Genomic DNA, 12,669 nt, shown 5'->3' with positions numbered 1-12,669 from the left:
GAAAATAGGATTTTGGTTACCTACCGATAGATCCTTTTCTCGTCCGTAGAGGATGCTGGGCGCTCGCCCAGCGCTGCGTTTTCCTGCTATGGTTTTATAGTTCAGTACTGCCTGGTTCCTAGGTAAGTTCTGTGTTATTTACTGTTTCAGCTGTTGCGGAGTTGTTCCGGCATGTTAGCCGGGTTTTACTGTTGTGTGAGCTGGTATGAATCTCGCCACTATCTGTGTAATTCCTTCTCTCGAAGTATGTTGTCTCCCCGAGCAAGTTTCTAGACGGAGTCTGGTAGGAGGGGCATAGAGGGAGGAGCCAGCCCACACTATCAAACTCTTAAAGTGCCAATGGCTCCTGGTGGACCCGTCTATTCCCCATGGTACTAATATGGACCCCAGCATCCTCTACGGACTACGAGAAAAGGATTTACCGGTAGGTAACCAAAATCCTATTATTATTTACTCTGCATTCTAAAATAGGAAAAGATTGGTCCAGTAATTTTACAAACTTGCCCTATAAGAGGAACAAGATGGCGGGAGCCTCATGACTCATGAAGAGTCATCCTTCAGAACTCAGGAGAGGAAAACCCCCCTTGAGGAGGAAACCTCTGGGGACCCATGGCTGAAGGACTGCCCATCCCTCTAGGCATTAAGAGACTATGCAGAGTTTGCCCAGACCACCCACCCATCACCTAACCTTGCCTAACCCAGTCATCCCTTCTGTTGCCTCAAATCTGCTATTTTGACCTATTTACCCAGCCAGAGAAAAACGCACCTATACGTCAATGGTGAGAGAGTGATAAAAGAGAGCAAGAGATGAGGGGGGGGGAGGGAGTGGGACAGTCATAACCACCATAGCATTCATTTCTGACGCTAACAGGGATTACAACTGTACAAATGTAGCCATTCTCATCGTGGCTACATCATACGGCGATTGCGCCTTGTTTGTCGCGACCGCACCGCGTACGCCTGGACGTCTAAGACGTGTGTGTGCCCCATTAGCATGGATGGGAGCGGCAAATGCCGCAGCTCGTCACGGCTAGGCACAGGTGCGCATAGCTGCGTCGAGGGTGCATATTTACCTCAGATGTAGCCATGATCAGAATGGCTACATCTGTACATAGTATTGGATAAAAACAAAAGTAATGATTAAAGCACAATATAATTCACTTACATCTCTGCAAATTAATAGAAATGGATCAGCCTGCAACACTGGCACTCTGGGATTTAGGCAGGCAGAGAGAGAGTAAAGGATTTCAGTTGTAACATTATAGGCTCACCAAACAACTCCAAGGAGATGTCATAGGTGCAGCCGCACATAAAGGATTTCATTAGGAACATTATAGGCCCATCTAGACACCGCTCTTCAAATATCTCCAATGGCCCATTTGTAGTCGCTTGGGGATGTTAACTAACGGCACTGTCCCAGTAGGTGTGAGATTTTGTTTTTATCCAATACTATGCTATCCCCAAGGTCATAAGCCACATATTATAATAGTCATGCTAAAAGTCTGCCGACGATTCGAACTAAGCTGCTCTTATCTTTGTCCAGTCACTAACCTTCTACCAGTGTGCTATGCCGTGCCAGGCCTCTGAAAGCATATGCAAGAGACAGCAACAGCACAGCCTCATATAGGCAGTTGCCATTATGACATCCACAGCATGACCTCACACACCCCGCCAGGCCGGCTAGAACTGGTTATTTCTGGTTTGAGGCCCTTGTCTTTTACATGACTGACCTAAGGGAAATGTGATTTCACTTATTTAAAACTATTATATGAGGAAAAAAATATTACTACCATTTACCCGCAGTTTTGCTGCTTAGTGGCATCTAGTATTGTGATGTATATTTTATATTGTACACATAGGGCCTGATTCAGGTTGGATCGCAATCGCAATAAGAGTTCCAACGGCAAAAATTGCTAAGAGAATGCGCATGTGCCCGCATTTTCTGCGGTGCCTCGCAGAAAATGCTATCACCTCTGCTTGTCAATGAGGCAGAGATGGTCGCAGGGCGGCAACGCTCCATTTCCAAGGCGGAGACGGGTCGTTGCGGGGATGAGGCTTCAAAATGGGTGCGGCAATGGAGAAACGGGGTGTAGTCAGGGCACTACATGATGTCACACGCAGCCGCTGCGATCACAAAAATGGCGGTGGGCTTCCTGTGGGTGCCTGACATGCGGGGCGGACTCCAGGCAGAGACGGTCGCGGTCCCGGGGGGCGGCAATGCTCCATTTCCAAGGCGGAGACAGAGCATTGCGGGGACGAGGCTTCAAAACGGGCGGCAACAGAGAATTTGCTGCTATGATCAGCTCTGAATTACCCCTATTGTAACATAACTTTTGTAAAAGACTCTTGTGTAAAATACCCCCTGATTCTGGAGCGACTGCACACTTTCCTAAAAACCAGAACCTTAGCTTTGTTGCTTTTGCAGTAGACAGCTATCCTTACAAGATTACTGCCAAAACCACCAGAGAGATTGTGCACCAACGATCTGACATTTGGGTTTGAACCTTGAGGACACTGCGCAGAACAGAAGTCATTTTTATACTGCAGTATAAAACCATTAAGAAAGAGATACTTTGTTGTTACTGCATATGATAATTGTTATTATATCGATGTGTTGCATGCTTTAACCCAGGGGTGGGGAACCTCTGGCCCGCAAACCGTATAAGGCCCGCAAAGCCATTTGTTCCAGCCCACCCGCTGCTGTGTGTGTCAGCGAGACACGCCGCCCCTCAGTACGGAGGCTCGCGAGTCTTAGCTGTCAGGGCAGGGAGGAGAGTGCAGCTATGTCCGGCGGCAGCGGCGGGTAAGATCTCAAACCACCTGCCGGTTCGTGAGCCACTCAGAGCTCACGGACCAGCAGCCAATCAGGAGCCGCCGCTGCCGGTCTGGGAGCTCTGATTGGCTTACGAACCGGCGGCTGTTTTGAGGTCCTACACGCCGCCACCGTAGCCTGACATAGCCGCACTCTCCTCCTTGCCCTGAAAGCGGTGAGCAGCACAGTGGGGTGGGGGGTGGGGGCATGTGTGGGGCATTTGTGTATCTGGCACTGTGGGGGCATTTATGTATCTGGCACTGTGGGGGCATTTGTGTACCTGGCACTATGGGGCATTTCTGTATCTGGCACTGTACTGGCATAAGTGTATCTGGCACTGCACTATTGGGGGCATATGTGTATAACGTCCCATTTTAATTGGCTACACCCATTTTTTGGCTCGCACTCAGTACCGCTAAGGGGCATAACTACTGGGGGGCAGGGTAATTTTTAATTTGATCATTTTTGTATGGCCCCTGAAGGATTTTATAAATATCCAAATGGCCCTTGGTAGAAAAAAGGTTCCCCACCCCTGCTTTAACCCCTTTTGCTTTGTGGAGAAAGAAACCCAATGGAGACATCTGCTGTTTGGTTCCTGCAAAAAAATAAGAATTTACTCACCGGTAATTCTATTTCTCGTAGTCCGTAGTGGATGCTGGGACTCCGTAAGGACCATGGGGAATAGCGGCTCCGCAGGAGACTGGGCACAACTAAAAGAAAGCTTTAGACTAACTGGTGTGCACTGGCTCCTCCCACTATGACCCTCCTCCAGACTTCAGTTAGGATACTGTGCCCGGAAGAGCTGACACAATAAGGAAGGATTTTGAATCCCGGGTAAGACTCATACCAGCCACACCAATCACACCGTATAACTCGTGATACAATACCCAGTTAACAGTTTGATAACAACTGAGCCTCTCAACAGATGGCTCAACAATAACCCTTTAGTTAAACAATAACTATATACAAGTATTGCAGACAATCCGCACTTGGGATGGGCGCCCAGCATCCACTACGGACTACGAGAAATAGAATTACCGGTGAGTAAATTCTTATTTTCTCTGACGTCCTAAGTGGATGCTGGGACTCCGTAAGGACCATGGGGATTATACCAAAGCTCCCAAACGGGCGGGAGAGTGCGAATGACTCTGCAGCACCGAATGGGCAAACTCTAGGTCCTCCTCAGCCAGGGTGTCAAACTTGTAGAATTTAGCAAATGTGTTTGACCCCGACCAAGTAGCTGCTCGGCAAAGTTGTAAAGCCGAGACCCCTCGGGCAGCCGCCCAAGAAGAGCCCACCTTCCTCGTGGAATGAGCTTTCACTGATTTAGGATGCGGCAGTCCAGCCGCAGAATGTGCAAGCTGAATCGTACTACAGATCCAGCGAGCAATAGTCTGCTTTGAAGCAGGTGCACCCAACTTGTTGGGCGCATGCAGGATAAATAGCGAGTCAGTCTTTCTGACGCCAGCTGTCCTGGAAACATAAATTTTCAGGGCCCTGACTACGTCCAACAACTTGGAAGCCTCCAAGTCTTTAGTAGCCGCAGGCACCACAATAGGTTGGTTCAAATGAAAAGCTGATACCACCTTAGGGAGAAACTGGGGACGAGTCCTCAATTCTGCCCTATCCATATGAAAAATCAGATAAGGGCTTTTACATGACAAAGCCGCCAATTCTGATACACGCCTGGCCGAAGCCAAGGCCAACAACATGACCACTTTCCACGTGAGATATTTCAATTCCACGGTTTTAAGTGGCTCAAACCAATGAGACTTTAGGAAATCCAACACCACGTTGAGATCCCAAGGTGCCACTGGAGGCACAAAAGGGGGCTGAATATGCAGCACTCCCTTAACAAAAGTCTGAACTTCAGGCAGTGAAGCCAGTTCTCTTTAAAAGAAAATCGATAGAGCCGAAAATCTGGACTTTAATGGAACCAAATTTTAGGCCCATAGTCACCCCTGACTGTAGGAAGTGCAGGAAACGGCCCAGCTGAAATTCTTCCGTTGGGACCTTCCTGGCCTCACACCACGCAACATATTTTCGCCAAATGCGGTGATAATGGTTCGCGGTCACTTCTTTCCTAGCTTTAATCAGCGTAGGAATGACTTCCTCCGGAATGCCCTTTTCCTTCAGGATCCGGCGTTCAACCGCCATGCCGTCAAACGCAGCCGCGGTAAGTCTTGGAACAGACAGGGCCCCTGCTGCAGCAGGTCCTGTCTGAGCGGCAGAGGCCATGGGTCCTTTGAGATCATTTCTTGAAGTTCCGGGTACCAAGCTCTTCTTGGCCAATCCGGAACAATGAGTATAGTTCTTACTCCTCTTCTCCTTATTATCCTCAGTACCTTTGGTATGAGAGGAAGAGGAGGGAACACATAAACCGACCGGTACACCCACGGTGTCACTAGAGCGTCCACAGCTATCGCCTGAGGGTCTCCAGACCTGGCGCAATATCTTTCTAGCTTTTTGTTTAGGCGGGACGCCATCATGTCCACCTGTGGCCTTTCCCAACGGTTTACAATCAGTTGGAAGACTTCCGGATGAAGTCCCCACTCTCCCGGGTGGAGGTCGTGCCTGCTGAGGAAGTCTGCTTCCCAGTTGTCCACTCCCGGAATGAACACTGCTGACAGTGCTAACACGTGATTTTCCGCCCATCGGAGAATCCTTGTGGCTTCTGCCATCGCCGTCCTGCTTCTTGTGCCGCCCTGTCGGTTTACATGGGCGACTGCCGTGATGTTTTCTGACTGGATCAGTACCGGCTGGTTTTGAAGCAGGGGTTTTGCCTGACTGAGGGCATTGAAAATGACCCTCAGTTCCAGAATATTTATGTGTAGGGAAATCTCCTGACTCGACCATAGCCCTTGGAAGTTTCTTCCCTGTGTGACTGCCCCCCAGCCTCGAAGGCTGGCATCCGTGGTCACCAGGACCCAGTCCTGTATGCCGAATCTGCGGCCCTCTTGAAGATGAGCACTTTGCAGCCACCACAGCAGAGACACCCTGGTCCTTGGAGACAGGGTTATCAGCCGATGCATCTGAAGATGCGATCCGGACCACTTGTCCAACAGGTCCCACTGAAAGGTTCTTGCATGGAACCTGCCGAATGGAATTGCTTCGTAGGAAGCTACCATCTTTCCCAGGATCCGCGTGCAGTGATGCACCGACACCTGTTTTGGTTTTAGGAGGCCTCTGACTAGAGATGACAGCTCCTTGGCCTTCTCCTCCGGGAGAAACACTTTTTTCTGTTCTGTGTCCAGAACCATCCCAGGAACAGTAGACGTGTCGTAGGGACCAGCTGTGACTTTGGAATATTTAGAATCCAGCCGTGCTGTTGTAGCACCTCCCGAGATAGTGCTACCCCGACCAACAACTGCTCCCTGGACCTCGCCTTTATCAGGAGATCGTCCAAGTACGGGATAATTAAAACTCCCTTCTTTCGAAGGAGTATCATCATTTCGGCCATTACCTTGGTAAATACCCTCGGAGCCGTGGATAGACCAAACGGCAACGTCTGGAATTGGTAATGACAATCCTGTACCACAAATCTGAGGTACTCCTGGTGAGGATGGTAAATGGGGACATGCAGGTAAGCATCCTTGATGTCCAGTGATACCATGTAATCCCCCTCGTCCAGGCTTGCAATAACCGCCCTGAGCGATTCCATCTTGAACTTGAATTTTTTTTATATATGTGTTTAAGGATTTCAAATTTAAAATGGGTCTCACCGAACCGTACGGTTTCGGTACCACAAACATTGTGGAATAGTAACCCCGTCCTTGTTGAAGTAGGGGCACTTTGACTATCACCTGCTGGGAATACAGCTTGTGAATTGCCTCTAGCACTGCCTCCCTGCCTGAGGGAGTTGTTGGCAAGGCAGATTTGAGGAAATGGCGGGGGGGGAGACACCTCGAATTCCAGCTTGTACCCCTGAGATACTACTTGAAGGATCCAGGGATCCACCCATGAGCGAGCCCACTGATTGCTGAAATATTTGAGACGGGCCCCCACCGTACCTGGCTCCGCCTGTGGAGCCCCAGCGTCATGCGGTGGACTTGGAGGAAGCGGGGGAGGACTTTTGCTCCTGGGAACTGGCTGTATGCTGCAGCTTTTTCCCTCTACCTCTGCCTCTGGGCAGAAAGGACGCGCCTTTAACCCGCTTGCCCTTATGGGGCCGAAAGGACTGTACCTGATAATACGGTGCTTTCTTTGGCTGTGAGGGAACATGGGGTAAAAATGTAGACTTCCCAGCTGTTGCTGTGGAAACGAGGTCCGAGAGACCATCCCCGAACAACTCCTCACCCTTATAAGGCAAAACTTCCATGTGCCTTTTAGAATCTGCATCACCTGTCCACTGCCGAGTCCATAACCTTCTCCTGGCAGAAATGGACATTGCACTTATTTTAGATGCCAGCCGGCAAATATCCCTCTGTGCATCTCTCATGTATAAGACTGCGTCTTTAATATGCTCTATGGTTAGCAATATAGTGTCCCTGTCTAGGGTATCAATATTTTCCGACAGGGAATCTGACCACGCAGCTGCAGCACTGCACATCCATGCTGAAGCAATAGCTGGTCTCAGTATAATACCTGTGTGTGTATATACAGACTTCAGGATAGCCTCCTGCTTTCTATCAGCAGGTTCCTTTAGGGCGGCCGTATCCGGAGACGGTAGTGCCACCTTCTTTGACAAGCGTGTGAGCGCTTTATCCACCCTAGGGGATGCTTCCCAACGTGACCTATCCTCTGGCGGGAAAGGGTACGTCATTAGTAACCTTTTAGAAATTACCAGTTCTTATCGGGGGAAGCCCACGCTTCTTCACACACTTCATTTAATTCCTCAGATGGAGGAAAAACTACTGGTAGTTTTTTCTCTCCAAACATAATACCCTTTTTTTGTGGTACCTGGGGTAACATCAGAAATATGCAACACATTTTTCATTGCCTCAATCATGTAACGTGTGGCCCTATTGGAAGTTACATTAGTCTCATCGTCGTCGACACTGGAGTCAGTATCCGTGTCGACATCTGTGTCTGCCATCTGAGGGAGCGGGCGTTTTAGAGCCCCTGATGGCTTTTGAGACGCCTGGGCAGGCACAGGCTGAGAAGCCGGCTGTCCCATATTTGGTATGTCGTCAAACCTTTTATGTAAGGAGTCGACACTGTCGCGTAATTCCTTCCACATAACCATCCACTCAGGTGTCGACCCCACAGGGGGTGACATCACATTTATCGGCATCTGCTCCGCCTCCACGTAAGCCTCCTCATCAAACATGTCGACACAGCCGTACCGACACACCGCACACACACAGGGAATGCTCTGACAGAGGACAGGACCCCACAAAGCCCTTTGGGGAGACAGAGAGAGAGTATGCCAGCACACACCAGAGCGCTATAATAATACAGGGATTAACTGAATTATTTCCCCTTATAGCTGCTATATAAGTTATACTGCGCCTAAATTTAGTGCCCCCCCTCTTTTACCCTTTGTAGCTTGATACTGCAGGGGAGAGCCAGGGAGCGATCCTTCCAGCGGAGCTGTGAGGGAAAAATGGCGCCAGTGTGCTGAGGGAGTTAGCCCCGCCCTTTTTTCGGCTGACTTTTCTCCCGCTTTTTTCAGGAATTCTGGCAGGGGTAATTTATCACATATATAGCCCTGGGACTATATATTGTGATGATTTGCCAGCCAAGGTGTTTGTATTGCTGCTCAGGGCGCCCCCCCCCCCCCCCCCAGCGCCCTGCACCCATCAGTGACCGGAGTGTGAGGTGTGCATGAGGAGCAATGGCGCACAGCTGCAGTGCTGTGCGCTACCTTGTTGAAGACCGAGGTCTTCTGCCGCCGATTTTCCGGACCACTTCTTGCTTCTTGCTCTGTAAGGGGGACGGCGGCGCGGCTCCGGGACCGAACGATCGAGGTCGGGTCCTGTGTTCGATCCCTCTGGAGCTAATGGTGTCCAGTAGCCTAAGAAGCCCAAACTATCTCCAGTCAGGTAGGTTCGCGTCTTCTCCCCTTAGTCCCTCGCTGCAGTGAGTCTGTTGCCAGCAGATCTCACTGTAAAATAAAAAATCTAAAATATACTTTCTTTCTAGGAGCTCAGGAGAGCCCCTAGTATGCATCCAGCTCAGCCGGGCACAAGATTCTAACTGAAGTCTGGAGAAGGGTCATAGTGGGAGGAGCCAGTGCACACCAGTTAGTCTAAAGCTTTCTTTTAGTTGTGCCCAGTCTCCTGCGGAGCCGCTATTCCCCATGGTCCTTACGGAGTCCCAGCATCCACTTAGGACGTCAGAGAAATAAAGTTTAAACTACTCACAACAAGTTGTGATTATTACCCATAGTTAGGCTATACTGAAAATATACCCCCAGATCTGGACCTGTCTTATGTGTACCTACCTGGCTTCAACCTGATGCATTTTATAGAAACTAGGGGAGAAACTTGCCTCTGTGATGTTACAACAGTAGTGGGGTATTACACTTTTGTTACCAAACAGACTGTATCCAAATCATGTTTGTTACATCTTCCGACGTATCCTCATATGTTTAGCCTTAATAGGCCACACTGCGTGAGATGCCTGGTGCCAGTGAGCCACCAGGTCCCATGCAAATCTACCAACGTCGGGCATCTTTTTTTGTGAAAATGCGGTTGCCAGGAGACTGTGCTGAATCATTTGAAATGTGACACCAGTATATCTGTGTGCCACTGAGTTTGTATATGGAGCAACACTTAGCAAAGAAAAAAGCCATGGCTGATGCATCATAGCACTTTGTATGCAGATTCAGAGACTCAGTCTGTCGCAACAACACATGAGGACACATCTGTAATACCCCTTTCAGATCTCCAATGCCGGATCCCACCTGGGAATTGGAAACGGGTCCTTCCCGGGTGGGATCCGGCATTGGAGCCTCTGCGCTGGCTTGCCATAGCGGCGGGGGGCAGAGCTGGCAGCAGGGGTGGGGGTGGAGGTGGCGCTGGAAGATGAGCTCATCTCCACACCGCCTCTCCGCATGTAATAAACGGGTCCCGGGTAATCCGTTTACGCCACCACTGACCCGGTATTCAACCCGGGAATAACCCTTATTACCCGTGTTGAATTACCGGGTCAGGCGACCCAGGAATTCTCATGGGGCCCTTTCATATCGCACACTGGGTGTTATTCCGAGTTGATCGCACGCTGCCGTTTTTCGCTGCACTGCGATCAGGTCTCTACTGCGCATGCACCACAATGCGCACGCTCGTCGTACGGGTACAATGCGGATCGTTGCTCAGCTATGGATTTAACGAAGAATCAATACGGACCGCCAATCGCAAGAAGACTGATAGAAAGAGGGCGTTTATGGGTGTCAACTGAGCGTTTTCTGAGAGTGGTAGGGAAAACACAGGCGTTTGGAGGGCGGATGTGTTTTGTCAGTTCCGGCACCAAAAAGACTGAAGTGATCGCAAGGGTTGAGTAAGTTCAGCCCTACTCTGAAACTGCACAAAATGTTTTTGCAGAGCTCGGCTGCACAGGCGATCGTACACTAGCAAAGCGAAAATACACTCCCCCGTGGGCGGCTACTATGCGTTTGTATGGCTGTTAAAAACAGCTAGCGAGTGATCAACTTGGAATGAGGGCCACTGACCTGTGTCGACCTGGCAATATGCCGGGTCTATACCGGGTTATTTTTGCAATGTGAAAGGGGTATAAGAAATATATACGCCCATATCTCATACAAGGCACTGGAAAAACTAACATGCAATGCCACAAATAACACTACACCAAAATACATCTCTTATCTATAAATATCTTCCTACTCCACAGTTCTCCTCTACCGTAGATCTGCATCTCTCATCCACACGAATTACCTGCTCCCATTCATGGTTACAGGATTTTTTTGAGGCTGTACCCACTCTGTGGGATGCGACATACTGTAAGACTTTTATTTAGCCTCCAAACAGTCATGTGGTCCCAGAAATCTCACCTCTTCAGGCAGCTTATCAAATTCCTGAACCACTCACATAACCTCCATAAGCTATCCTAACCAATTACATCCGGCGGGGGCTCCAGAGGTGGTGCTGCAGCACAGTCCAGAATTCCAATAGGGGAGTCGCAGCAACTGTCCCAGCTAGCGATATCTGGCAGTGTTTGGGGTAGCAGTTGGTGTGGCTCCCCTTTTTGAATTTTGGACTGCCCACTGGAGCCGCCACTGATTACATCTCCACTTTACAGTCCACACATAACTTAACATACTGTATTTTCTCTCTTTTCACGCACATATCCGGCAGGCAGTGCTGAATTTCCCATTAGGCTGTAAGGCATGTGCCTAGGGGCAGCACTTGTTCGAGGGCAGCACTTGGATGCTTGTGTTGGTACTATCAGCCCAAAAAGTACCAGTAACTGCTAAATATTTCCACTGTACTGTACCATATGCCATCTTCAGTGGGGTGTAAATGGGTAGGACATGCACATACTGCCCCTGTAAGCTGTCCTACTTAGTAAATATGTATATAAAATAAAAAAAGTCATAATGGTTTTTCTTGTTATTCTATTAATTCAACTGAGGGCTTATAACCAATCAATAAAAATAATACAATTAGGCGGGTGAGAGGGAGTGGCGGCTGTTGCTATTGTGCCTAGGTGTGCCCTCACTCCTAAATCCACCCCTGTCCACAGACCCCAGGCCAACATTGCTGATAATTAAGAAAATCCTGGTCTGTTGCTGGCACTCTGGTCTGGGAGTCATGTATACCAATATAAAACTGTATTTTCTAAATACATCTGCTGCTCTAGGCAGATCATCTTATTGAAAGTTAGCAGCTACTTAATACAGCTGCTAATGTATACAGAAGAGGTGTTAATGAAAGATCACACAGTTCTTACTTAAATTTAAATGCTAAATATTTGCACAATGTTATAGCACCTTAGATTAACATGTTTTAGATTTAGTTTTTCCAAGTCCAAACACAACCCGTTGCATTTCTACCATTTCTGACATATCCCCTACTTTACTTAGTTACATTTATAAGTTAGTGTAGCCTCAACCAGCTGCTGTGGAACTCCAAATGCCAGTTTGCCTTGCAATGCTCTTCAATTTGGGCACAGCTAGACAGCCCATAGTTACCTATATCTTGCTGCCTTCAGGAGATCCTGGAGGATCTTATCTAGTGGGCAGGAGTGGGGTTGTGGAGACCCAATTTGAGTCATCTCAACCGTGTTCCCTGTTGCAAAATGCAGCAGATGGTCTTGGATATAAGAATGACAATCATTGCAAATCGCAACATGATCCCACCTTGAAGCCAACTTAATAGGAGAATTGGGGAGGATCAGAGGCATAGAGAGGGGTGGGGTAGTTGGACCCGGGACTCTATGGTGTTGGGAGTGCAGGGGAGGCATAACCACGTACCCACAACCACCCCTGTGTGCTCCTCCATTTTGCAAGGGCGAGAATGATGTTAACATAGCCCGCAAAGCAGCCCCCCCCCTTTTTGGTAGCTACGCCGCCCAGTACTGAGCAAGCCTGATATCTTGGTGGCCCTATGCAGGATTCACCAAAAGTTTCTTGGACATACTGGGAGAATAGGAAACAATGAGGAAGTGGGTTCTCACTACATATTGTACAAAATAACAGGTACTAAGTATTGGCCGGTCTACCAACCACTCACCACAATATAAGTGTATTCAATAAAGTATACTGAATTCACTAGATCATGGGGATTATCCAGTAAACTGTCTCTTTCTCTTATGCAGCTGCAGCATGTAAGAGATTTAGAAGCTGGAACCTGCCAAATACATTCTGTGGAGAATGGATGCACTGCAATGTGACGTAATGTGAACTGGGAGCACTACAATGTGGCACAGTGTGAACTGGAGGCACTATAATGTGTCAC

General features: G+C 48.8%; 1 protein-coding gene across 2 annotated transcripts in view; it reads right to left on the bottom strand.

Annotated features, from left to right (window-relative positions):
* Positions 1 to 12,669, bottom strand: part of RGS7BP (regulator of G protein signaling 7 binding protein) — a 180,518-nt gene that overhangs the window by 68,600 nt on the left and 99,249 nt on the right. Inside the window, exon 1 of one of the 2 annotated variants that reach the window (XM_063963127.1) lies at positions 1,552 to 1,591. The exons of the other annotated variant lie outside the window; for it this stretch is intronic. The gene's annotated coding sequence lies outside the window, so the exon portion shown is untranslated. Of the gene's footprint in view, positions 1 to 1,551; positions 1,592 to 12,669 lie in introns of those variants that run through there. 2 annotated transcript variants of the gene reach the window in all.

The sequence above is a fragment of the Pseudophryne corroboree genome, chromosome 1, assembly GCF_028390025.1.
Source record: "Pseudophryne corroboree isolate aPseCor3 chromosome 1, aPseCor3.hap2, whole genome shotgun sequence".
In the NCBI taxonomy this organism is placed as follows: Eukaryota; Metazoa; Chordata; class Amphibia; order Anura; family Myobatrachidae; genus Pseudophryne; species Pseudophryne corroboree.
The sequence above is the reverse complement of the archived record's forward strand: the minus strand, read 5'-3'. Positions and strand labels throughout refer to the sequence as shown.